At 40.2% G+C, this 24268-nt stretch overlaps 1 protein-coding gene across 6 annotated transcripts in view; it reads left to right on the top strand.

Annotated features, from left to right (window-relative positions):
* The window catches only part of nrxn2b (neurexin 2b), a 687884-nt gene that overhangs the window by 445180 nt on the left and 218436 nt on the right, over positions 1 to 24268 (top strand). The window lies entirely within an intron of this gene.

Here is a 24268-nt window from a genome sequence, read left to right as displayed (position 1 = left end):
GCTTCTTCTCCAGTCACTGTTGTCTATCATTAGTCCAGCATTTTCTAACCATAACATCAGTCTAGCAAATTATATGAAGAATGTGACCTATGGGTGCTACCCATAACACCCCCACATCTCTATGTAGGCCTGCTAAGGTGCGTCTTTTGAGAGCGTAATGCCAGCAGACATCATAATCATTTTACAAGTGTAGACTGCAAGCTTTAAGTTAGGGTCTCTGTAGGTTTGGACATTATGTCATCACTAAACGTTCATTTAAGGAAAAGTTCTGGGTTATAATCTAAAACATTCAAGATTCAATGAGTTGTCTTACAGTCCCTTGCTCTCAAATTGCTTGTATGTATATATCTGCTTTACTCCAATCTGCCTTCTAAGCTGTTTTTAATAGTAGGTGTTTGTGTCTTAGTCACTGTCTTGTAGGTTCGTGATGGTGTTAATCGCTTTTATAGCCTGTGTATGAATTCTATTATTGCAGAGCAGTTTGGCTCAGTGTGCCCAGTTTAGAGAGATGGACTTTTCTGTTCCTATCAGTGAGGGATGTGATAAAAACACAGTGTAAAACGAACAAAAGCTGAGCCACAACTTTGTGTCGTGAGGTCATCTGCAGATGCTAGAGAGACATTTGCTAGGCCGAGAGAAAGCCATCAGCATGAATCTGTAGCAGACCGTGAGAATCGTACAGAAGTTCTTTAACTGTGACTGATTCACAGTTTTCTAAAGTGTTGCTTACCTCTGAGTACTGCAGATGTTATTTTGATAAATTTGGTAGTGTCCTCTGTGCAGTTTGAAAACACTGTCTTACTAAACAGTATCAATTTTTAATGGTGCTTTCATTTAAAAATGCTCCAAAATAATCTGAATCCTAACATGGAAGTGAACTTCATTGGCAAGTCAGTCGGTATGTTTTGCAGGGCCAGAAGACTCCATCTGCAGTTTTTGCCCATAGAGATAATTTGAGACGTGATAGATTAAGCAATGGTGATGGATTCTTTACAGAAACAGTGTAAGCACGCCGCCCTGCTGTCTCTCTCTCTTCTTTGGCCTTGCGCCCTAAACCTCCCTCTGTCTGCCTATCTACTTCCCGTTCCTTACCTCTTTCTATCCCTCAACTTTTTCCTGAGGGAGTCAGGATGCTAATGGCTCTGTGCTGAGCCCTCACCATTAATCACACTCCCATTAGCCAAGCCCATACGAAACTTTGGACTAATTGATACACTGGAAGTAGCAGCGAGGAGTGTGCATAAGAGACATCACATGGAAAAGTAAAGAAAGGAAACGATGTGATGCCTGGATAACAGGATATAGATAAACTTAGTCCTTATTGTTGTAACTATTGTTTCATTTTACAGGAACATAGTGTATATGTTAGGATAGACAATTTGTTAAAGCTATTTTTTCTGTCTGTCCTCTTATCATTTCTTAATTATTGTATTGTACTATTGCTGAACTAATTATTTCACTTGTGTAATCAGTACCCTTGAACCCTTCACCTCAGCTGGAATCTGCCTGATCAGCCAAAACGCCCTGAGCTAACTATCCCGTGATAATCTCGTAATAATGTTCAATAACAGTAGACTGTATAATTTTGCCTTTGTGCTTCGTCAGCATCATTTGGGTCCTCACAGATCTTTTTGATTAGCTTTGTTGCTCTGTGCTATGGTTCATATCTCTGTGTATATGCGTCTCGTGAAGCCATTATACTTACCTGACACAGACACACGTGTGCACGAGCGCACAGCCTTTTCCTCATTATGACTTGGAGTGATCTGCTGAGTTGGATGAATCTAGACAGCAATTATCTCAGCCAGAGAGTCAGCAAGCAGCACTACACTGGAGAAAGGGCTGTTAGACAAGACAACACCTCTCAGAGTTGGATGGTCCTCATCAGACTTTCCTCTCTTTGGTCACAATAAAAGAGAAGAGAGAAAACACTAACAGGGCCAGTTTAATAGGTTGCAAAACAAGGGTATCGGTGTGTGGGTGGAAAAGAGAAGGAGGTATCCAAAGACACTGTGGTGTGATGTATCATTCTGCCAACAATAATGGCAAGTTGGAAGCTGAAATGATGGTGCACAGCTACATCTTCAGAAGCCTCTGAGAGGCTGCCTTTTTCTGCCCTAATGGAAGAGAAAAAAATCACTATTGCTCCTTTTTTCAGCCAGCACATGTTATATTCTAGGAACTGGTGACATGTATCATCTAATGAGAGCAGATAGTAGAAAGAAAGTCACACACCCTTCAGTCTTGGGTTACCGTGTGATACTATTACAGCACATACGGGATCTCGTGTGGTTTTTATTTTATGCTTTGCAGTGAACGCACTGACATTTATCAAAGTGCGCCGGCTGGCTGGCAATGATCAACAGTAACTTTACTTTTCAAGCAAGGCAAGAGGACATCTCTGCCCATACCTAAAACTAGTTGTTTCCCATTCCTGCAGGTTTTCCACAGTGGCTAGCCTTTCTGCTTCTTGCATGACAGACTTTCTGCCAAAGCATGAAATATATATGAGGGGGTGCGAGACGGCACGCCTTTTCAGGACCTCCCATTATGACTGTGAATCAGAGCATTCTCCTCAGCCCTGAATAATTCATGCAGTGAAAGTATCTGCTTAGTCAGATTTTCTTTCTCCTACCTGATGTACGTAATGGATAAAAGCAGTCAGCCCTTGTTTCAGAGTATCCGGGGAACAAAGTGGCCACGGGGATCAAGTTCAGATCAAGGGACTTGCATATGAATACAAAATAAATGTTTAAGCTTTGCGGGTAGTAAACGTGTGTAGATCTTGTAAAACTGAGATTGCACCAGGGGCTAAAAAAATATTCTATTTACCAGGAAGTCTCAGGATTTGGGAAGTGTTTTAATCGCTTTGCAACACGTGAGGGTGGAGCAGGATGAGCTGGGGCAGGAAGGGCTGTTCCGGTCGCCCCCTTTATTTATTCCAGACACTCTCAGTGTCCCATTACTCACACAGCAGCCTGAGAGCTCTTATTCATTGAAACCTAGTTAAAGCCCCGCGTCAGCAATAGAGACGGAGGAAAGGGAGAACAGAGAGGGAGAGAAAGAGGGCAATTGACAAAACAGAGGTGAGACAAAACACTCGTCCTGCTCTCAGCCCCATTTTTCCTGAGTGTGTTGCTGGTGGTTGCTATCCAAACCTCCATTAGCCTCCATGAATAATGAAAGTGAACAATAAGTGTGTTAGCAGTGAGCTATTTCCCCCCTTCCCTGCTGGGACCTACACCCCTTTGAGCAAGTGGGTGTGTATACAGGCAGACAAGGTTGAGAAATTAAAAGGGAGGAAATTAATTTTGGGAGGAGGGCAAGGAAATACTTACCTTGCACTTCTTGCGGCAGGATGGCCTTGTGTGCAGGGAGTCGATGTTTTTGGATCTCTTAGCTGTTTAAGGTGAAATGACTTGAGGCAGAAAACGCAGGTTTTCCTGGCTTAGTTTTGATTTCGCTACACTTTCCTCTGAGTGGAGAGCCTTTGAGACTGATCTACAGCAAGACACCAGCTAACAACTATGATTTCATGCATTTTAATACAAAATCATAAAAAATGCCTTACTGTCTGAATTTGCTCTTATGAGTACTTAAAGAAGACTTGTTATGGTTTTACTATATATACTCTGTGAGTTGTTTTGGTGGTTGAGCAATGTAAGCAAAATATATACACGTATCTATTTATCTATTTCAGCAAAATAAACCCTTTTGTTAAAGGAATATTTGTTTGTATTGCAACTTTTTTTTAATTTTTAATTTTTTTTATTTTTTACTGGTGATATAATCTTAGCCTCCAACATATCCTCACCCACTGCTGTGTGATCCGCATCCTTCAGCTGTTAGTGTTCACAAACTCTGCCAAGACCATCACTATCTCTCCTTGTTGTTGTGAGAGCACTTGAAACGGCTCAAATAAGACAGGAACAGCTGGCCTCAGACCTCTGCTTAGAAAAAACAGAAATGTCAGGACAGACTGAGAGCAAACGAGAGGGGAGGCAGAAGTGATGGTACAAAGAGGAAGGAGATAAAGGCTGAACAAGAGGAAGCAAATGTAGTAGAGACTGGAAGAGGTAAAAAGGCCCGGCAGTGATGAAATAGAGATGTGAAGGAGAGCAAAATGACAGCTTTAAGAGAGAGATACCGTGCAAAAAGACATGAGAATACAGCATAGCTATCACGTGCCCTCTCATTCGCTTCACCTCCTTGCTTTCAGCAGCCGCAGGAAGAGATGCGAGGAGGCGATGCGAACGTGTCAGACGTAACCTTTGTGTTCCGTCACATCACTTTGACGGATGTCAATCGCTTCTGACATTATAGAGCTGCATTTCCTGTCACGAGGTGGATTGTTTTGCATTCTGATATTGTTCCTACATTCGTGTTGCTGTCATTCACTTTCTATAATATAGCTAATGCAGAAGTTGGATGTGAAATTCTGCAAATATTTATCTTGAAGCTTTTAGATGCATGCACTGTGCTTTTTAGCAGGGACAATGTGAATAAAGACATTAGACACTAAAAGATTCATAAAACCTTCCATTAGCTAGGCTCTTTGTTTTAAATAGGCCTATAATGTCATTTAAATGCATTAAGCTTGTTAATGTTCCATTTCTGTTTCATTTGTTTCTTATATGCTGCGGCTTCAGATGCTGGTTAGGTCATGATGTCAAAGAGGAAGTCAGTCTGTTTTCATACAGTTTTTGCTTTATTGTCTCAGTGTTACACTAATTGAAAGAACTCATTTTGGGGGGATAGTTTGGAAAAATTAACTGAGAAGTCTTTATCTAATTTGCTGCAAAAATTGTTTTCCTTGTCATGATTTTCAGCTTATTATCCATTTAACTGTAAAGTAACTATAATTGATAGTTTCATTATATAATATGAATCAAATCCCAAACCGAAATATGAGTCTTCCGGATGAATCTGCAGTAAATTATCACTCATCTGCAGCTCCCTCTCCACTCTTTAGAGCTTAATCTTGAGTTTCAGCTCATTGTTTGGCTCTCTGGCCGGCTGTGTTATTGTTTTGATTCACCCTCGTTGCATAGCATGGGTTTGGAAATATAGCAGGGGTGTCTGTTCAATATATGTGTGAGTATAGGAAAAATGTTGCTTGGCAACTCCTGGATGTGCAAGTATGCAGGTAGTCCAAAGAAAGAAATTTGCAGTTGCTCTTTCAATCAAATAGAATTAGAAAAGGTAAGCACTGGTTAAGAAATCTGCACAAATGCATAACCAAAATGAATTTCTACTGGAATTCGGATTGTCAGATTTTATTCATACCTTTTCCAAAACCGTTGTTAAATGAACTGCCTTTATGCAGCACTTTCATCAAAAGCTGGGCAATCAATGGCAGCAAGCTAACAAAGAGCAAATTTGACAATTTTGAGCACTTTGAGCCCATGTGTTGCCAAACAACAGTTGCATGTGGATAAGAGAAGACAGACGCATGAACATTCTGTCATGTTTTGCTGTGTGGCAGGCAGGATGTAGAACCCAACTGCAGGACTCACGGACACAGAATGAAACATAAAGCAGCAGCTTTATTGCTGGGAAGATTCTCCACAAGAAATAAACTTCATAAAAAACAAATCCAAAATCTCGAACATTAAAACTAGAAACTAAACTGGACACTATAAACTCAGAAACATGAGCTGGGAACCAAACCAGGTCTGTGAACTAGAATTTCCTCAGGAATACAAAGGGAGAAACCACAGCATAGTGAGGGTACAACACAAAACTGACAGAGACAGACACAGGACTCAAATAGATGGGGAACAGGTGGTAACAGCTGGGACAAATCAGACCTAATGAGACAAAGGAAGCAAATCAGAATACACTGACAAAGGACACAGACTATCAAAGTAAAACAGGAAGTATAACACACATAGAGACGCAGACTTGACACTGAGACCAGCGTCTCAGACAAGCGTGACAAGACAAGGAACACAAGAAGGCAAAATAACAGAAACCAAGATCCAGGACTAAAAATATAACGCAAGCAGAAACAACACCCATGAGTTATACTAATCAAAGAATACAACTAAAACACAAAAGCACTGGGTCACAGACGCAGTACCGTGACACATCAACATGGTGACTTTAGCATTAGACCCACAATGTATCAGTTGAACCTCATATACAGACTTGCTGCACACCTTGATCTTCTTCATCAGGGCTGTTTGCTGCAGTCATAGTGATTTCATGGTTAGGCTCCATGGTTCGATGTCATGAACACTCAGTTGCTCTCATTATCCGAGTGCATTTCTTGGTTGGCCATGTGTGTTCTCTTTCAATCCATCCTCCATTCCTCTCTCTCTCGCACAGATTCATTTGTCATGAGGAGGGAATCGGATGGAAATGCAGGTGATGCATTTTGATAGTCACTATTGAATCATGTTTTTTTCCCCTCAATTTAGCATTTTCTTTCCTACTCCTTCCTCTGCCTTTGTACATCTGCCTCCTCACTCCAAAGCCATCGCTTTAGCTCTCTCCTTTCTTTCTATATATATCTTTTAGAATTCTTGTTTCACTGCTTCCTTGTCACACATGTTGTAAAAAAGCCCTTTGATGCTGTGCTTGTGGATACATCCATTTCCAGTTTATACTTAATATTTTATTTTTTAGGCTTCAGTTATTTGGATGTTGACAGTGTGACAAAAACTCTGGTGCATAGTTTGGCTTTCGAACACCCATGCACTCGTATATGTTTGGATTAAAATGCCATCTGAGCTACTTTTTTCCCCTTTTTTCTTTTTTCCGGCACACCTCCACTCTTGGGAAATACTGTGGCGGCTGTCAACCCTTTTGGAGTTCAGCTAAGATTGTGAAGTTTGGCTTTTTGATCATTTTGTGTTTTCTTGCCAAGAAAAAACAAGAAATTCTACGCCACCCATCAATATAAGCAGGAATATTTCCATTAAATGACACATGGGTGAAAAGCATGTCTTTCCTTGTTTTACCTGCAATATCTATATGTGGCAACATGACTTTGGCTAATGTTTGGAGACATCACAGTTTTGAGACAACTTCTTTAAGAATATTGCCAGGGTTTTCCTTGATGGAACCATGTCCAGGTTACACTGTAAGATGCCTGTTTGTAATAAGAAACATCTCTCTCTCTCTCTCTTTCTCTTTGTCCACAAATCCTTGGCTTTATGTTCAAAGACAGAGCGGGGCAAGAAAGAACCTCTTGATTGCAGAGGGGTCAGTGATGATTGCTGCAGGTTTCAGTTCCTCAGAGATAGTGAGAAAGAAAAAGGCACAGTGTGTACCTGCCTGTGTGTGTGTGTGTGCGTGAGTGTGTGTAATTTGGGGGTTCTGCAGAGTTGGGCATACTCGTGTGCCTAGGTGATGCTGAATGTGTGTTATTGTGACTCAGCTGAGAGACATGGGCAGCTGTGGTGAGATCTGCCCTCAACCTTCTTCCTGCCTTAGCATTTGCTGGATTGTTGTGGCTGAGTGCTGTGGCTGGTTATTACTACCTACTGTCTTTTACTTGCAACCAATTTTACCGAGTCTTTTCACAGAATGACCCAGACACACAGGGGTGGCAAATGCAACAGAGAAGGGAGGCTGACTTGTAACAAGTGTGTAGCTCTCTGCTGTAGCTTTGAATCTAATATAAAGTTGCTGGAGTTTAAAACAAAAAGCAAAACAAAAACAGCACCAACTGAATAAACAGAAGCATTGAGACAATAAGATACCCCTCAGCCATGAAAGGCAGCTGGGGGATCGTCATCACCCTGCCGGGCAGGCAGACAGGACCGCCGACTTTGTGAACATCGATAACTCAAGAAAAAGGCAACGTGTTATTTTTAAATTGATGCTATAAATGCCTCTACTAAAACTCTTGAACAAGTAATTTCCCTAGGGATTAATAAAGTAGTTGAATTCTGATTCTGAAGTCGAATCTCAGTAATCTTGATCTGAAGGTCAGAGATCAAGTTTTCTGAAAATCTTGTGATGGAATAATTTAAGAAGGAGGTCATTTCAATTTATAGGATAGCTGCATCGATTAGGAGGCTGAGAGGTAGCACTGGCAGAATTCTTTCTTTAAATGTGATAGAGCAAAGCAAAAATGTGATTTCCAGAGGTCAAAGGGGTCAAGTCAATGGCTAAATAGCGCAGGTAGAGACAAATGATGGATGATATTTTCAACAAATTGAAAACATTCTTTGATTTTTCTTAGTCTATACTTGTTTGAAGTGCAGTGCTCAACTTTTTATGTGACTGACATCCCCTCTCCTAAACCAAAATGCCAATTCAAGGGTGCAGACCCATTTAGATCATTGCTGCCATCAAAAATCCAGCCTGCCTTTTCAACTCACCAGTCTAATTTACAGCAATAACGATTGGGCAAATTTAAAGCCGTCGCCGTCAATGGAGCTGGCCAAGGAAAAGGTTGGAGGGTGATGGGGGTAGGAGACAAAGTGGGAGCTAGATGTGATTAAAGGTGTAATGAGTGGACGAAGGAGCAGGGGGGATGAGGCGTTCTTGGTACTCCGGGATGTGGTGAAATATGAAGCCCAAAAGGCAAAGTGACAGAGAAAAATGTCTCTCTCCCTTTTTACGTTTTCCTCGCTTATCACCATGAATCAGCCCCATGTCGTCAAAAACCGCTAAAGAGGCCTGACAGGCAGACAGGGGCAAAGTAAAAACAAAGTGATTACTTCTTGCTAGCAACGTTTAATCAGTCTCCCAGTATGCTTTAGATAACTTCTGACCCAGGCTCGATAGGAAATTAAAAGATTTTTCCGGTAATGGAGAAATCAAGGAGTACTTTCCTGAAGGACATTTGTGTCCTTAATTACATTCTGGGCAATTCTCCAATATAGGGTCAGCACAGATGCCTTGTTCAGTCAAAAACCAGGAAGTGAATTACTAGCTTTCATCTTGTTATTGGTTTTTCTGGTGCCCTGTGACATCAGCAACCTTTCGAGATACCCAAGCTGTGCCATGTATTAATGGGAGTAGTGCAAAGGGTTGTAGGTTGTTAGAAAATGTGACCTTCCACAGGTCCGTTCAAAACTTTTTTACATTTGGTCTCTTACGTGAAATACCCCATTAACTTTATCTAAGAGTTCTTGTGTATTGACATAGTTGCTACAGACTGTAATTGTGCGTTGTTCTTTACAATATACGTTTTTTATCAAATGTAAGATATGACATCCGTGACACAGTCTCCCCACGGCTTTGGGGTTCACACTGTGAATGCACCAACAGTATCTTCATACACTTGCTTGCCTCTCATTAACATTCAGTCTTTGCTCTCACTTTGTTGAGTCCAGTATCTAGACAGTAATTTCATGAATAAATACAATAGATATCATCTCTGTTCAGCCCCGAGTGATCTGTAAGCCCTGTACTGATATGATGAATACCATGAAAAGAAATGTTGTGGGGTACACAGTATATCTGACTTGACTAGGAAACAATGCAGTGTGTGATGGGGCCTCAGTGTCTGTCAGTATTATTCAAAGCAGATTCACAGACAACCATGCCTTTTTATGGGCTTTTGCACACTTTATCCTGCTGCATTCACACGCAGAGATGCTTATAAGACACGAATAAATGTTATGAATGCACAGAGTGCTTATGCATATAAAGACATACAATCATGATTGGGGACAGTAATGGAAGTGGGTCAGTAAATAATTAAGAGGTATCGATTTGATCGAGCTTCAAGAATAACTGCCTCTTCAATCATTGTGTCACAGTTTAACTACTGTATGCATATTGATTTGACAGGTTTTGGTGCATGAAAACTCAACAACAGCATTTCACAATTTCACTTATGCTTAACTATATTCTGTAATATTGTAATCTCCCAAACACGGGGGTAATTTATGAGCATGACAGGAAAGGTGTTCTTCTGCCAGTGAGGCAGCAGATGGAGAAGAGACGGACTGAGTAAGTGGAAGACAGAGTGTCACTGGTTTCAGCTGTCTTGCGCACAGAACCACACCTTTTCTCTTTTCACTCAAGCTTAACCTTGTGTGACTGTATATTCAAGCCAGCATGAAATTGAAACTTATAGGTAAAGGTGGGACTTGTGAACATGTTTATATTTTTACAACATCATAAATGTGTTCAAACAAACATCCGCCATGGCCCTAAATCATTAAGTAGATCATTAATCATTAAGTAAGTTTTGAGCTATCGTGATAACAGACAGAATGTCATGCAAACGCTCCCAAAAATATCTCCTTGTTGGAGGTAATAAAGAATAAAGCACACATGTTCCTTGTTAGCAGGTCTCTGTTGTCGAGAATTTTTTGTCCCCAAGTTTTTACTTATGCGTAAAATTAAATAAGATAGTTTTGGTAACTTCTGCTTAGTATAGGTTCTTTATGGATTTGTTATCCATAGTTTCAGTTCCAGTCCCTTAGTTTTAGTTAACACCTCTTTGTGTTCCTTCTTTCTTTTTCCTCTGTTTAGTTTTGTCAAGTTAATCTTGTTTCCCTGCTCAGCTTTGTGTTCCTTCCTGTTTTACTTTTGTAACTCTTGTTTTTTGTGTCTTTAGTTGAATTTATTTCCCTCCTGTCTCATGATACCGTCTTCAGCTGTGTTACCTACCGGATTCCACTTCCCTCATTGCCTTGTGTTTTTGTCTTCTCTTTGTTGTGTTGTCTGCAGATGCTACCTGTTTCCCTGCACAGTGTTTCCACTGTTCTCTGCTTTGCATTCCCTGGCTCACTGTTTGTTTCTTTTGGCTTTCTGGAATCATTTTTTTTTAGCTAATAAGCAGCATTAAAATCCTCATGAGTTTGACAAGATCTGTTCAAATTGCTAGACATGACAGGCACATAAAAAGGTAAAAACTGGTAATATTTTGGTCCATCACACATCTTGATCTCTCTGCTTGTCTCAGTTTTCAATCAAAAGGCTGTTTTAGGTGATTATGATTTTGAAAACAAAGATTGTTTGAACATTTCTGCACTCTGTCACACCGTCTGAACTGATTTGTAAGTTCAGACGGCCAACCACAGATATGTCAGTGTGTATCAGTGTTAATTTCGAGTGCCAGTTTTGACTTACTTTAAATACTAATGTTTTGACTTTAAGTTTTATTCATAATTTTGGCATTTTAATTATTTTATTTTAGGTCAACTAAATGTCATAAGATTATTGCAGACAAGATTTAAAGTCAATTCATTTGACTTAATCATAAAGAGCAAAGGTTTGCTGTTGAGAATTGTTGACACTTGTTCCTCACATCTTATCTCTCCTATTTTAGTCTACGATGTGTGATTATGTACCAGAGGTGGGACCAAGTCATTGTTTTGCAAGTCTCAAGTAAGTCTCAAGTCTTTATCCTCAAGTCACAAGTCAAGTCTCAAGTAATGTCAGGCAAGTCAGAGTCGAGTCTCACGTCACTGGTGTAAAAGTCCGAGTAAAGTCACAAGTCTGAAACTTTGGATTTCAAGTCCTTTCGAGTCTTTAAAAAACAAAAACAACGAAAAAAAAGTTGCAGTTATATGTAAATGTAAATATTAGACCATGTGATTTTTAAATCTGTTTTTCTCAACACATGACGAAATAGTGAACTTAGAAAATATACACAAATTGTGAAATTGCACCTCTATAAAATGCAGCTCAATTAAACTTAGCTCCAAGAATAATTTTCACAGACAATTCTGAGATAAGCTGCATGTTATTCTTGGATGCGCTTGTAGGACCGGCTTTAAAATAGCATGACAAAAAAACTATACACATTAAAACCAAACTGTATCATCAACGTAGCCTGGACAACATTTGCTAGTTAGATGAAGTCAGCTATCTCATCGTAGCAAAAGAGAACCTACCGTTCTTTATGCAACTTCAACTGTCGGACAAAGTTGGAAGTTGTTCCATCTCTGTCTGTGATTCTCTGCTTGCATGTTTTGCATATTGCATTTCGTTTTTTTGTTGACTATTTCATAGTTTATGTACCTGAAAAAAATAACTCCTTGCAGTATTTTTGAGCGTTTTTTTTTTCTTCTTAAAAAAAATCTGGTTAATTTGATTGGCTGTGCTGCAGCTCATGCACACATACGTACGGAGTGTGGTTGGAATAAATGAATGAATGAATTGAATTAATGGTGCACATTTTCTATATAATATGTGTGTTAAATTTTAGAGATGGGGTGAAATATCAAGTCTTTTCAAGTAAACCGGTTCAAGTCCAATTCAAGTCCCAGGTCATTGGTGTAAAAGTCCAAGTCAAGTCACAGTCTTAGAACATTTTTTCAAGTCAAGTCTAAAGTCATAAAATTAATGACTCGAGTCTGACTTGAGTCCAAGTCATGTGATTCGAGTCCACACCTCTGTTATGTACAGTATGTGATTTTCTTTGAGGAAGGCTTACCTTATTTATGCATTAAGGGGCTTGGTGGGCATATCACATGCTTCAGTAAGTCCTATCATCCCTTGAGTAATGGTTGTCCACTGCCGAGCTCAGTTTGATTGATAATGTGATTATGAGAATACACAAGCCCTGATTGATATCTCTGATAAATACTACACGTTTACCAATTGAAATGTGGCTGGCTGACCTAAAATGACTGGTTATTAATAATAATGGATTGCATTTATATAGTGCTTTTCAAGGCACCCAAAGCGCTTTACAATGCCACTATTCATTCACTCTCACATTCACACACTGGTGGAGGAAAGCTACAGTTGTAGCCACAGCTGCCCTGGGGCAGACTGACAGAAGCGAGGCTGCCATATCGCGCCATCGGCCCCTCTGGCCAACACCAGCAGGCGGTAGGTAAAGTGTCTTGCCCAAGGACACAACGACCAGGACAGAGAGCTTCCCAACCCCCTGAGCCACGGTCGCCCACAGATATTAGTATGATGCAATGACTGCCTCTCTCAACGAAGCGCATTTTGAGATGGAAAATTAAAGAAATGAAGGGCTAGTCGAGACAACAAAACAATGAGGACAAACTGTTTTAGACTGCTAATAAAATGATGCAAATCACGTTATCAGAGCCTTATGAAGAATTCACCTCATCCCTCTCCCTATCCTGCTCCTCTGCTTCATTTGCTTATTTTTGCTCTTTCTTGCATGCAGTCTGTATTTGGATGTAAAAGATTCCGTTTGTACGCCTCCCCCAACAAATCTTCATATAGTGGATTACCTGCTGTGATATATCACATGGAGAATGAAGGGTGGAGGAAATATCGTCTCTACGCACTGAGGGATGAGAGGAGCACGGTGAGGAAATGGGCTGGAAAATTCAGAATAGCGTCGTACTATGGTGATGCCCATTTCCTGTAAAACAAGATGGAGTGCACAGAAGCCTTCAAATAATGAAGAGGGAGCTCATCTTTAGACTGATGGGGGAGTTGCGCAAATGGTCACAGAGCCAGCGCTAAAGAACAAAGGTCGCTAGTGAACCAGCATGGACACTGTTACACAGTGGAGGGAAGAAAGGATGTTTCAAATACTTTTCTTTTCTCTAGGCTTGAAAGAGGGTGAGCAATCAGGGAGAGAGGTGGATGGCTTGGTGCTTTTATTGAAAACAAATGATGCCAGCCGGGTCACATTACAGTCACACTGAACTAGTAGCCAGGGCACTATGCCCACACTGTATATCAAGGAAGGTTTCAGTTTTCCTGAATCTACCACACGTGTGTGACATCATCCTCTCCGGTTCCTCAACACTTTGATCTAAGTATGCATGTGCTTTTCTTGTATAATTTGTCTACTTCAGTAAATTTCCCTTGCAGGATTTAATTTTTATTTTCTTGTTATTGTGATTATCGATCCAAAGCAGAATTTGAATCCTATATAAAACGTCACTGTGTACTAAGTCAGCATTCTCTGGTGACGCATGCAGTGTGAGATTGAAATCTGAAAGCTATTATCTAGTGAAATAGTTATCCTGAGCAATGAAGCAGCGCAGGCTAATGTGTTGAGTTGCTGATGTAGTTTTAGCTGACCATCTGGCCGCTGGCCCAGTCTCTGTCCATCTAATCAAGATAAACGTCCATGTCCCTTTAGTTAGGATAATGGCTACGGTGGGTGACAAATTCTGAGCACCCACAGATGCATGGATGTACTTTTTAAACGGCCTTATCTGTGAAGCATGAAGGCTAGTCAGTCTTCACTACAGCCGAATAAGTAAAAGGCAGAGCTACATTATATTCACTCTTCTTGATCATGTATTCAACACAGATAACTGCTCGGGCCTCAGGTCATTTCCAGATTATAGGACCTGATACTAAAATCAAATTAAACAAAATTAAAATGAGCCTTTTATAGGCCTAATGAATGGAAAATGCAATGGCTGGCTTTTGCTGCAGGGTGCCACAAAGTCATGAAGTAATGGAAAGGCCTTTATATTATAAAATCACAGATTATATCGGAGAGCAGTCCAATCATGAAGGGCACTTAGGGGAACATTAGTGAATGACCGCTGAAGCATGTTTTTGTCAGTGATAGGCATTTACAGATTACCCTTTTTTCTGAAGGCCAGATAGCAGATTGGACAAGAATTTCAGCATGTGGTTCTGCTTTATATAAATACAATGTATACTTAGAGTAGTGTGTGTGTGTGTGTGTGTGTGTGTGTGTGTGTGTGTGTGTGTGTGTGTGTGAGAGGATGAGTGTATGCATGAAATGCCTGGCACATCCCAACATGTCTTAATCTGTGCCAATAGCTGAAGCGAAGCCCCGCAGCTATGGTGGGCCGGTGGCTGGTTGTCTGGGAAGGAGCAAACACACGCTAACATACAAACACAGACACTGACACAACTGTGAATGCCATCTGGCTTTAGCAGGCCCCTGTGGAGGGGCCAAGCCCTCCGAGAGTCATGCTAAGGAGTGGGCGGTTGTTGGGAAAAAGGACGAAGAAGAATGTCGGGAGAAAAAGATAAAAGTGGGAACGGTAGGAAGGATGAATTTGAACGTGCAAGATTTCTGACTGATAGGCTTCCACCTGCCCACTACTTATCACTAATTGGTCTTCAGGCTGTTGATGTTGTGCCAACACAATAGCAGGGTGCAAGAGCACAATCGGACTGCCATATTTCCCCTCTCTGCCTGCCTCTCCGTGTCTCTGTTTACTCACATGCACTTTGCTGTCCTCCCTTATCCTATCACTGCTTTTGAGTCCACGACCTATGGAGACCACATATAATGGAAGCGTAATGTGATATGAAAGCCTAAATCCTAGAGGGAGAAATAAATGCCATACAAGATAGCTTATGGTCTCCATTTTCTTCAGAGTGATGGTCCTGTGAGGCTACAATGACTCTAAACGCCCTCACCACAGGCATGAGAAATGCTCAAGTAGTACATCACCGTTGCTTTGACTTGGCACCCGGCGTCCTTGCACTAGGTTAAGAGAGCTTTTCCATGTTAAAAAAAAGAGAAAACAAAAACAGAATTGTTTGCTTTGCATGCTAATGAGATCTGTGCATAATACACAGGCAAGCATTCCTATCTGCAGACAGCTGCTGACTCTTCCTTCTTGGAAATACATTTGAACATTTTTTGATGTTTCAACTTTAATTGGAAACTTGGTAAGCTCTATCTGACTTTCTCTCAAAGCCTTCATTAGTTCAGCATTTTTTGTTATTCTACTGTGTGTGTGCGTGTCTGTCATTCTCATCCCAGTGCGTGAAATACTGCCGTTGTGTGAGATGCTGCTGCTGCCGCTGCTGCCACAGAGATATATAGCACACCTAGAAATAGTCATCATCTTTTTAAAAAGCTACATAGTCTAGATTAGGAGGTGATGGAGTGAACCAAATTTTTTGAACCAGGAAACACAGTTTGGGCCCTCTTTGGGAGCTTAGAGTCATTTGGCTTTCTTCCCATAAAAAACTAAGAAATCACCCGGCCTACCTGAGTTAAATGTTTGTTAACCAGGTTTATATCTTGGATCATACAGCGTACATTTTTCTCTTTGCTGGTTTCTTTGCTTCTACACAGAGTTATGTGGAAATAACAAGGACGATCATGTATTCTGGATTACATTTAATCATTTAATTACATTACATAGAGTTCATTGCTATTTAAAATCAATACAATACTGGGATATCTGCTGCATAGTTTATGCACCACTAGAGACCAAGGCAATGTGATCTACAAGACATGGACTAACTAGACTAACCATAACAAAGCCCAGAGACTGTTGGTTTCTTTGGGAGCAAAATGCAATTCAGCATAAATCACAGTGTGAGGTCTAGTATGACATTGATTGGCCACTTAACTGACAGTAGTGGCAAGTGGGTTTAGGTAATTGATAGCCCTTCACGGTAGAAATAGGGGAGGAGTGGCTAGTATTAAGTTAGCATCGACTAATATAAGTGAGGAGAGTGCCTAAAGAATAACTTCCTTCAAGTCAAAGTATCTGGATTTTTAAAACAGTCTTTCTAAAAGAAAGAGACAAAGGGAAAAAATTTGCCCACGGGGAATTAAAACATCAGTCGGAAAAGTAGGCAGAAAAGGAAGGATATGATTATGTAGCTGGGCATTACAAATTGAATTATTTAAATGTGCTCACTATAATCATGGCCAAGGGAGTGAAAATAAAGTGATGAGGGAACCAAAGAACAAGGAATGAATCTGGGCGAGGGAGACAGGGGGGAAAAAAGTGTGTATGTGTTGAGATTTTCCTGCACACTGTTGCATCCATGCATGCACCAAAGCGCTCTGTCACAGACAAACTCTGAACATGATTTCAACAAAGTTATTTGAAATTCTGCATCCCCCTGTCCACCGAAGCAGAAAGGTTGTAGCACCGTGAGCCCTGACCGGATTTGATCACGTCAGCCCCACTTTTTAGTTTAAAAGACCGACTGTGTTTGGGCTACGGCAGCCATTAAAAAAAGTGCAGGGCTCAAAGAGGCTGCCGTGGCCCGGTCTAGATTCTAAATATTGCATTCACTGATTCGTTTATGTAACCTACAGTTGATGCTCGCTCGCAAACTAGCCCCACTGAGGCACAGATCCATTTCTGCCCCTGATTGAATTTCAACTCGGTCGTTTTTGTGTGCCATTAATCCTATGTGCTTTTTTTATATTACCGTTCCCTCTGCTCTTCCAATCATCCTAGATTAGCAATCCTCCATTACATGTTCCTTTCTCATTTTCATAAGCATTCATCCTCCTCTGTTACATGCTTGCAGCGGTGCGTATCTCTTGGCCAACAAAAGGACATCCCTGCCTATTTTCTATTATTAGCGTGGAAGTCTAATGACTTTATCAGACCCTGTCACAGAGTGATTCCTGCAAACCCCTGCAGTGTGTAAGTGGGACCAGACATGGAGCCGAGCTGAATAAAAAGTGTAGGGGTCTTTAATTAAATCTGTCATCTTGGCATTTGATAAGCAGCAGGGCATTATGACTGCCAGCTATAGAGCCTGATGGTGGAAAGAAGACTGAAAGCCAACTGTCCTTCTTGTGTGGATGCACACATTTATATCCTCTCAGCTTTGCTGACATGTGCAGTAAATAACTGAAAAAGTATCCATGTTAGTGAGCCAAGTGAATCTACATCAGATTTATCATGCACGGGACATTATCAGTAATAACTGAGGGTAATGCCCACACTACCAAGTGCTTATATAAGTGAAAATGTTCAGGCTAAACAGAAAGAAGAAAAAGAATGAACAACACATATCAGCAATGATTCATCATTTTTGTGGTAATGTGTGTGTGTTTTAATTTGTAAAAATGTGTAGCTCAGATATATTTGGTGTAACGAATATATCAGTGAATTCTGCGACTCATAGTTTATGCCTGATGTTAGTAGCACAGGAAGAACTGGCCTCTGAATAAATCAGAATTTAGGAGCAACAAGTGATGCAATGCTGTTTTTAATTTTTTAACCCTATAATCTTTTGTATTGTAGAATTATTTGCAAAATTAACTGTCTTTGTTTAGCCAGTTGTTTGGATCAGTTTTGTCTGTTACCAAATCCATATGGTGGTAAGTGGTAAGGAGCTCATTTGTACTTCATAGCTGTTCAGCAAAGGTTTCAGGGAAATCACAATAGAAATCATCAGAAAAACAACTAAAATATCAAAGCAAGTCTGAATGTTTAACAGAGTCTTCAGAAATGGATTGCACCTGGAAGGTGCTCTCACAGCCCTCTTTCAGTCTGAATTATTGAGTGCATTCATGCGATGTGTTTACTTGGCCTGTGCTGACATCAATATGTAATGCTGCATCATATAAATAGCATGTGATATGAGATAGATTGAGGTGGCATATTTCCAGTGTATTCAAAGAACTTTCCTTAGAATTATGCTGATGTTGTTTTTGTATCTTTATATCTTAATTATTATGTTCATTGGATTCAGTGTTTTAAACCACCTCTCATCCGAGAAGCTTTTTCAGAGAACTGAAGAAGCTTCTCGGATGAGAGGTGAAACGTCTTCAAGCAACTCAAAGAAGTGCAGACGCTTTTCTTTCCAAAAAGCTCCTTAGACAACCCTATATCTACAACAAACAAATGTCCATGTCACTTAGCCAGAGCATATAGGTTCACAGTGCTGTGAAAAAGTATTTGCCAGCTTTTTGATTTCTTATTTTCTTGCATATTTGTCAAAATTACATGTTTAAAATTGTAATATTAGACAAAGATAACTTGAGTTATCTGCAGGTTTTAAATTATGATTTCATTTATAAAGGGGGAAAAAGCTATCTAAACCTACCTGGACCTATGTGAAGAAGTAATTGCCTCCTAAAGTTAATGACTGACTGTGGTTCCCTTGGCAGCAAGGACTGCAATCAAGTGTTTGCGATCACTGGCAATAAGTCTTTCCCATCACTGTGGAGGAATTTTGGCCCACTCGCCTTAGCAGAATTGTTTTAATTCACCCACCTTGGAGGGCTTTCGTGCCAACGCATCTCAACGAGATTTAGGTCTATGCCTTGATTAGGCCACTCATAAACCAAGTACACTTTAAGCATAAACTGATGGCTGGACATTTGCCTTCAGTACTTTCTGCTAGAGAACACACTTCATAGTCCCATCATTACAGCCAGCTGTCCAGGTCCTGAAGCAGCAAAACAACCCTAGTGTCACAGTACCACCACCATGTTTGACTGCTGGTGTGATGTGCTTTTTATAAAATGTTGTATTCGTTTTATGGCAGATGTTCAGCTTTTTTCTCATCTTTCCACAGAAAGATGAGCCTTTGTGTTTTGTGTGGTTTTCACCTCAGTACTCTGTGAAAGTCTTTACAAATACTTTTTCACAGGACTATCAAACATTGGACCAATCTCACCAAATAGCTGTACATTCTTAATTTAACATAAGAGCCTATTTGTCAGTAGACTTACACACACTTATACATATCTACATACATGACCTTTTACCCTTAAAACAACTCACTGCTATAGTACATTTATGAAAATGTAATAGTAGGTTAGTAGTAGGTATTAAAATGTGAAATAGACACAATGTAAGTATTAATTTGCATCATAATCCAATATCAAATAAAGGAATTGAATAATTTTCAAGCTCAGGGCATCGTGCATTAGCCCTCTTCTCCCAGAGCATCTCACAGATAGAGATTGAGATCGAAAGGCCAAGTAAACAGCTTCAACACTCTGAACTGTGGCAGGCATTATTGTAATAGTAGAGGGCACAGCTGTCAGAGAATACCACTGATAAGAACACTTTATATTTTTTTTGGGTAAAGTACAGTAACTCTCCCGTGCAATCGGAACATAATATGTGCAAAAAAAAAAGCCTTCAACATGAACCTGTGGCCAGAACACGAGTTGGCTTTCAGTGACTGACTTTCGATAGCTATCAATACACTGAATATTGGAAACATCCCCCAAGTTGTGGATAATATGTTTGTTTTTAGTAGCTGGCTCGAGATGTGTGGACATGTCTAATGCTCTGTGCTGTGATTTTTCAGTGACTGATCCTTTTCTTGGACGGCTCCTACCATGTAATTTCCTCCACATGATACTCCAACCCAGCAGACTAAATGTCAACTTGCTCCATTTGCCACTGAAGTGCTTGACAAGACGTTCTGTTTTTTTTCCCTCTCACATTTATTTCTTTTAGTGGTTAATGATGCTTCCCCAATAAAATAAAAGTACTCTGTCACAAAATCAGGAAACACCATGGTGTTAACATTAAGTCACAATCGATCACAAATCACTATAAGAGCAAGTGTTTCGTAAGTTTCCATCTTGACATTTTGTTGTAAATGCTGAATAACTGATGTGTCGATGCATCCTGTATCCTTTCCTTTGACTTTTACAACAGTTTAGGCAGTGGTCAGTTGTATCTGTATCTTAACTGAAGGTAAACATTTCACCCGTATAACTGTTTGCATTATATTCACCATCATGACTTAGAGACTGTTAGGCAGCCGGATGGCTTTGCTGTGTTTTCTAGTTTGCTTAGATACATTTCTTTTCCCTTACTCTTGCTGTCTTTCTTCATGGTGACTTGAAATGACTTCATTTAATAACCAGCCGTACCGCCACTGTAGGTCATTAAGTCTGTGAGAGAAACAGCCAATGGCTTTGTGACTAATTATTATGTTGGCAGTGTCACCTCCTGCCTCTTTGTTTGTGCTCATATCTATGCATGAAGATGAGAGAGGAGAAACATGTAAGCCTAACTTGAAAAATATATTTAACGGAATTAATTCAGCAGTTAATTACACTGATATCTTAATGTCTTATTTTGCTTCGGTGTGCTAAGCAGTTAACTCTTTCCTAATTGAAATAATCAGCCATTATTTGGCTAGTAAAATGTACAGGTCAGCACTTTATGGAATTCTGAACAGCAGTAACAGTCAGTGCAATGATGAGAAGTAATTTTCTCATTTAAAACCGCCTATTGATAACCTCGACCTGTTCGCTTTTCAACGCGGCACTTTTGCATCTCTGCAGATAAGTTCTGAAACTTGTCTCTTTTAGCTTCATCCCTAATGAGTCCTCGTGTAGCCACGGCAGGAGGGCTGCACTTTGGTGGTTAATTTCCTCTTTTGAGCTGAAGTTGTTGTCAATGAGGTAGATAACAAGGGAGAATGGAATGATGAGAGGCAGAGAGGTGCGGAAACATCAAGGACATTCCTGGATCCCTCTCTGAAAGTGTCCGTATTTTTCCTCTTCTTTCCTACTCTCTCTCGTTTGCTCTCTCTGTCACACCGTGGAGTTGTTGTAAAAACGTCATGCAGTGCCTGATCCTTTTAGCTTCCTACTATTCTACAGTCATTCAGTTACTTTACAACAATTATACATTCTCAAATTAATAGTAAAAACACTCGTTATTCTATAGTGCTTTTATAATGTCATGTCACTTTTTTCTAAGTGCTTTCTATCTAATTTCCACAATCTGATGAACACATTGGGAACAATTTTGGGTTCGGTATTTGCCCAAGGATACTATAGCATGCAGACTGGAGAAGCTGGGCATCGAAACACTAACCTTTCAATTAGTACATGACCTGCTCTGCCTCCTGAGCCACAGCCAACTCAGCAATCAATACAACCAGTATTCACCAATCTTGTGAATTCCAGCACAAGATGTGCAAGCACAGAGATGATCAATAAGCCACCAACCCTCTTATAAAATAAATGGCAAGAACACAATTTAAACAACTGGACACTGAAAATAAAACAACTTGGTATGATCGTAACTGTGCAATAAATAAAACTTTGAGACGTGCACACACACAAACACAAATCATGAATCGGTTTAATCTCACACAGGGGGTACAGGCTGACTTTTTAAAATTAAAAACTTAGCGTGTGACATGTGCTTGTTTTATTAATGGAGAATAAAGAAAGAGGAAACAGGAATCAGACTCATCAGATACAATTCTTCCGAATATTTAAACCCAAGACTCTGCTAAACAAACGGTTTTCCTTTTCTATATTGCTTTTTAAATATGTATTGGGTTGCTGTGTTGCGGACAGCAGCAGCGGTGGCTTCTGTGTGCAGAGCGTGTAACGAAGGCTGACACATCGAGGAGGCAGCCGTCACCCTGTCCATTAACTCTGAAATCCTGATTCCAGTCAGCTATACAGCAGCAAAGGCTCTGCACTTTGGCTGCACTCACTACACAATACACACACACACTCACATTCACAATCTGTCTCAACCTATGCAAAATTCACACAAGACATGCCCTAAAAAGGATATTTTCTGCTTGTTTTTTGGGGGTTTTTTTTATGTGCCTTCACAGTAAAAAGTGAAACTGCACACAGAGAGGCCTGGGACTGGGAAGAAACATTTTTCACCGAGGCAAAATCAGTGGAAAGTGTTTATTTCAAGCGTTTCTCCATCAGATAAGGATTGACACAAGAAGGAGCAAATATCTGAAGCGGGATTATGACCAAACTACCTCCTGGAGAGAGAAAATGATAAAGACCTGAGTGAAAAAAAGAACTTAGATGGGAGCTGGTATTCGGGGAGAGGCCTTAACCTCCTACGACTTGGCGTCCACATATGTGGACATCACATTTTGGGTTATTTAGACCAAAATACTCAATTTTGCTCTACAAGGGCCTGATATCCACTTACGAGGACGTTATACTGCAACTGTTGTATCGAAATTTTAAACAAATATCCTCATATGTGGATCTTATTTTTCTTAGAAACAATAATTAGGTTAAAAAAAAATCTGGTAATTCTTTGTTTTTACATTCATCAGGTTCCAATCAGCCCAAATATCAAAGAGAAATTAAAAATGCATGCCGTGGAAGAGTTCGGGTCTTAGGAGGTTAAATCACAAGTCTAAATATCGATACAAGATTGAGACGGATCCACCAGTACTCCGTCTCACTGGGCCTGTTTCACCAGCTGAATGTATTTACTGTTTGGCATATACAACTTTCATTCTTATGTAAATGATTCAATGTGGCCCATATAGAAAGATTTGTTCAAGAGACTCTTCAAACATTTAGTTTTAAAAAAAAACTTATTAAAGAGGAGAGGCAGGCACAAAGAGCAAGTATGGTGAGGCTGTAAAGTTACACATAGTTTCATGTTCCCACTCCCACATCAGCCCTCCACATAAGAACACACTGTCTCTGCATTAATATCAGGACCAAGACTGTCCTTGAGGGCTTTTGTAAAGGCAAATCCAAACGTTGCCAAACAGAAGGCACGTCTGCCTTTGCCCAATAGCTCCACCAGGCCCCACCAAATAGATGGATGAGCTCCAACAAGCAAGTACAGACTACAGGACAGTACAGAGAAATTCCAAAAACCTTAACTCACCAGAAACTGTTGTGACAGTGTAACATTATATCACATTTTTCACAGTGTATGTTAATGAAGGATTGAAGCATAAAAGGACTTATCCCAGGTGAGTTAACATGTATTAGGACCTCAGACTGAGATCATGTCTTGGTGCAGAATTTTTTATTAAGTAATGCTGAGTCTTTCTCATACTGGTTGGTCTTAGCCTATGTGGATAACTCCAGAACATTTAATCAAAGCAATTTAGATGATACATCAAAAGGTAGTGCAGATAAGCACGCAGCTGAATGTAAGTTGTGTAATGTGTTACAGCAGGTCTTTCTGTTATCTGCATCCTTACTAGTCTTGTACTGCAATTAATTATAAAAATACATGTTTTTGTAGATTTTTTTTGTCCACATACAGCAACCTTTTATCATTTATGTATACGTAGTTCCTGTGGTGATGTTGGTGTTGTTTACGACCCGTCAATGCACTGTTACGTTTAACTTTACTTTTGTGAGTTTAGTTAGATTTCAAATCAGGTTGCAGTATTAAACGCAAGCGTGCTTTCTTTGAGAAACCGAAACTTTGAGACCTTTACTGCAGTCACTGGTTGTTCACGGTGTTACTCTTAGCTTAGCAAATCCTCATCGAAAATATTGTCAAGCTCACTTCCACTTATGTGTGGAAACCTGAGCCCATGTGTGCGCCTCTGGTAGTGTTTAGTAAATACAACGCACAATGCTGGTGGCTTTTCTTATTATATTTGTGCATCAGCATCAATTGGTGTGGTGCAAACTATGTAGGCTCCTATCAGCAGTGGTTGAAATTGCTGCCAGAGCCGTGTATCTCTTATGCGCAGGATGAGACCAGGGGAATTCTCCCCAATCTGTTCCCTGCAGATTTCTCATTGTTGTTCTGTGTTAATCTTAGTGATAACACCAAGGACTCTGCGCTCACTATCTCGAGTTTAAATCGATAGGCACTTCCATTTATCGAACTTAGACACTAACAGAGCATAAAGAACGGCTTATGTCTTAAATAAGTTGCTGTATAGTACACCCTGTCTGTCTCTCTGTTGAGCTCTTTTTTGCCCCCCC

This window comes from Haplochromis burtoni, unplaced genomic scaffold (assembly GCF_018398535.1).
Source record: "Haplochromis burtoni strain Fernald_Lab_line unplaced genomic scaffold, NCSU_Asbu1 Contig_143, whole genome shotgun sequence".
Lineage (NCBI taxonomy): Eukaryota > Metazoa > Chordata > Actinopteri > Cichliformes > Cichlidae > Haplochromis > Haplochromis burtoni.
Note: the sequence above shows the minus strand (reverse complement) of the source record. Positions and strands in the feature narration are given on the sequence as shown.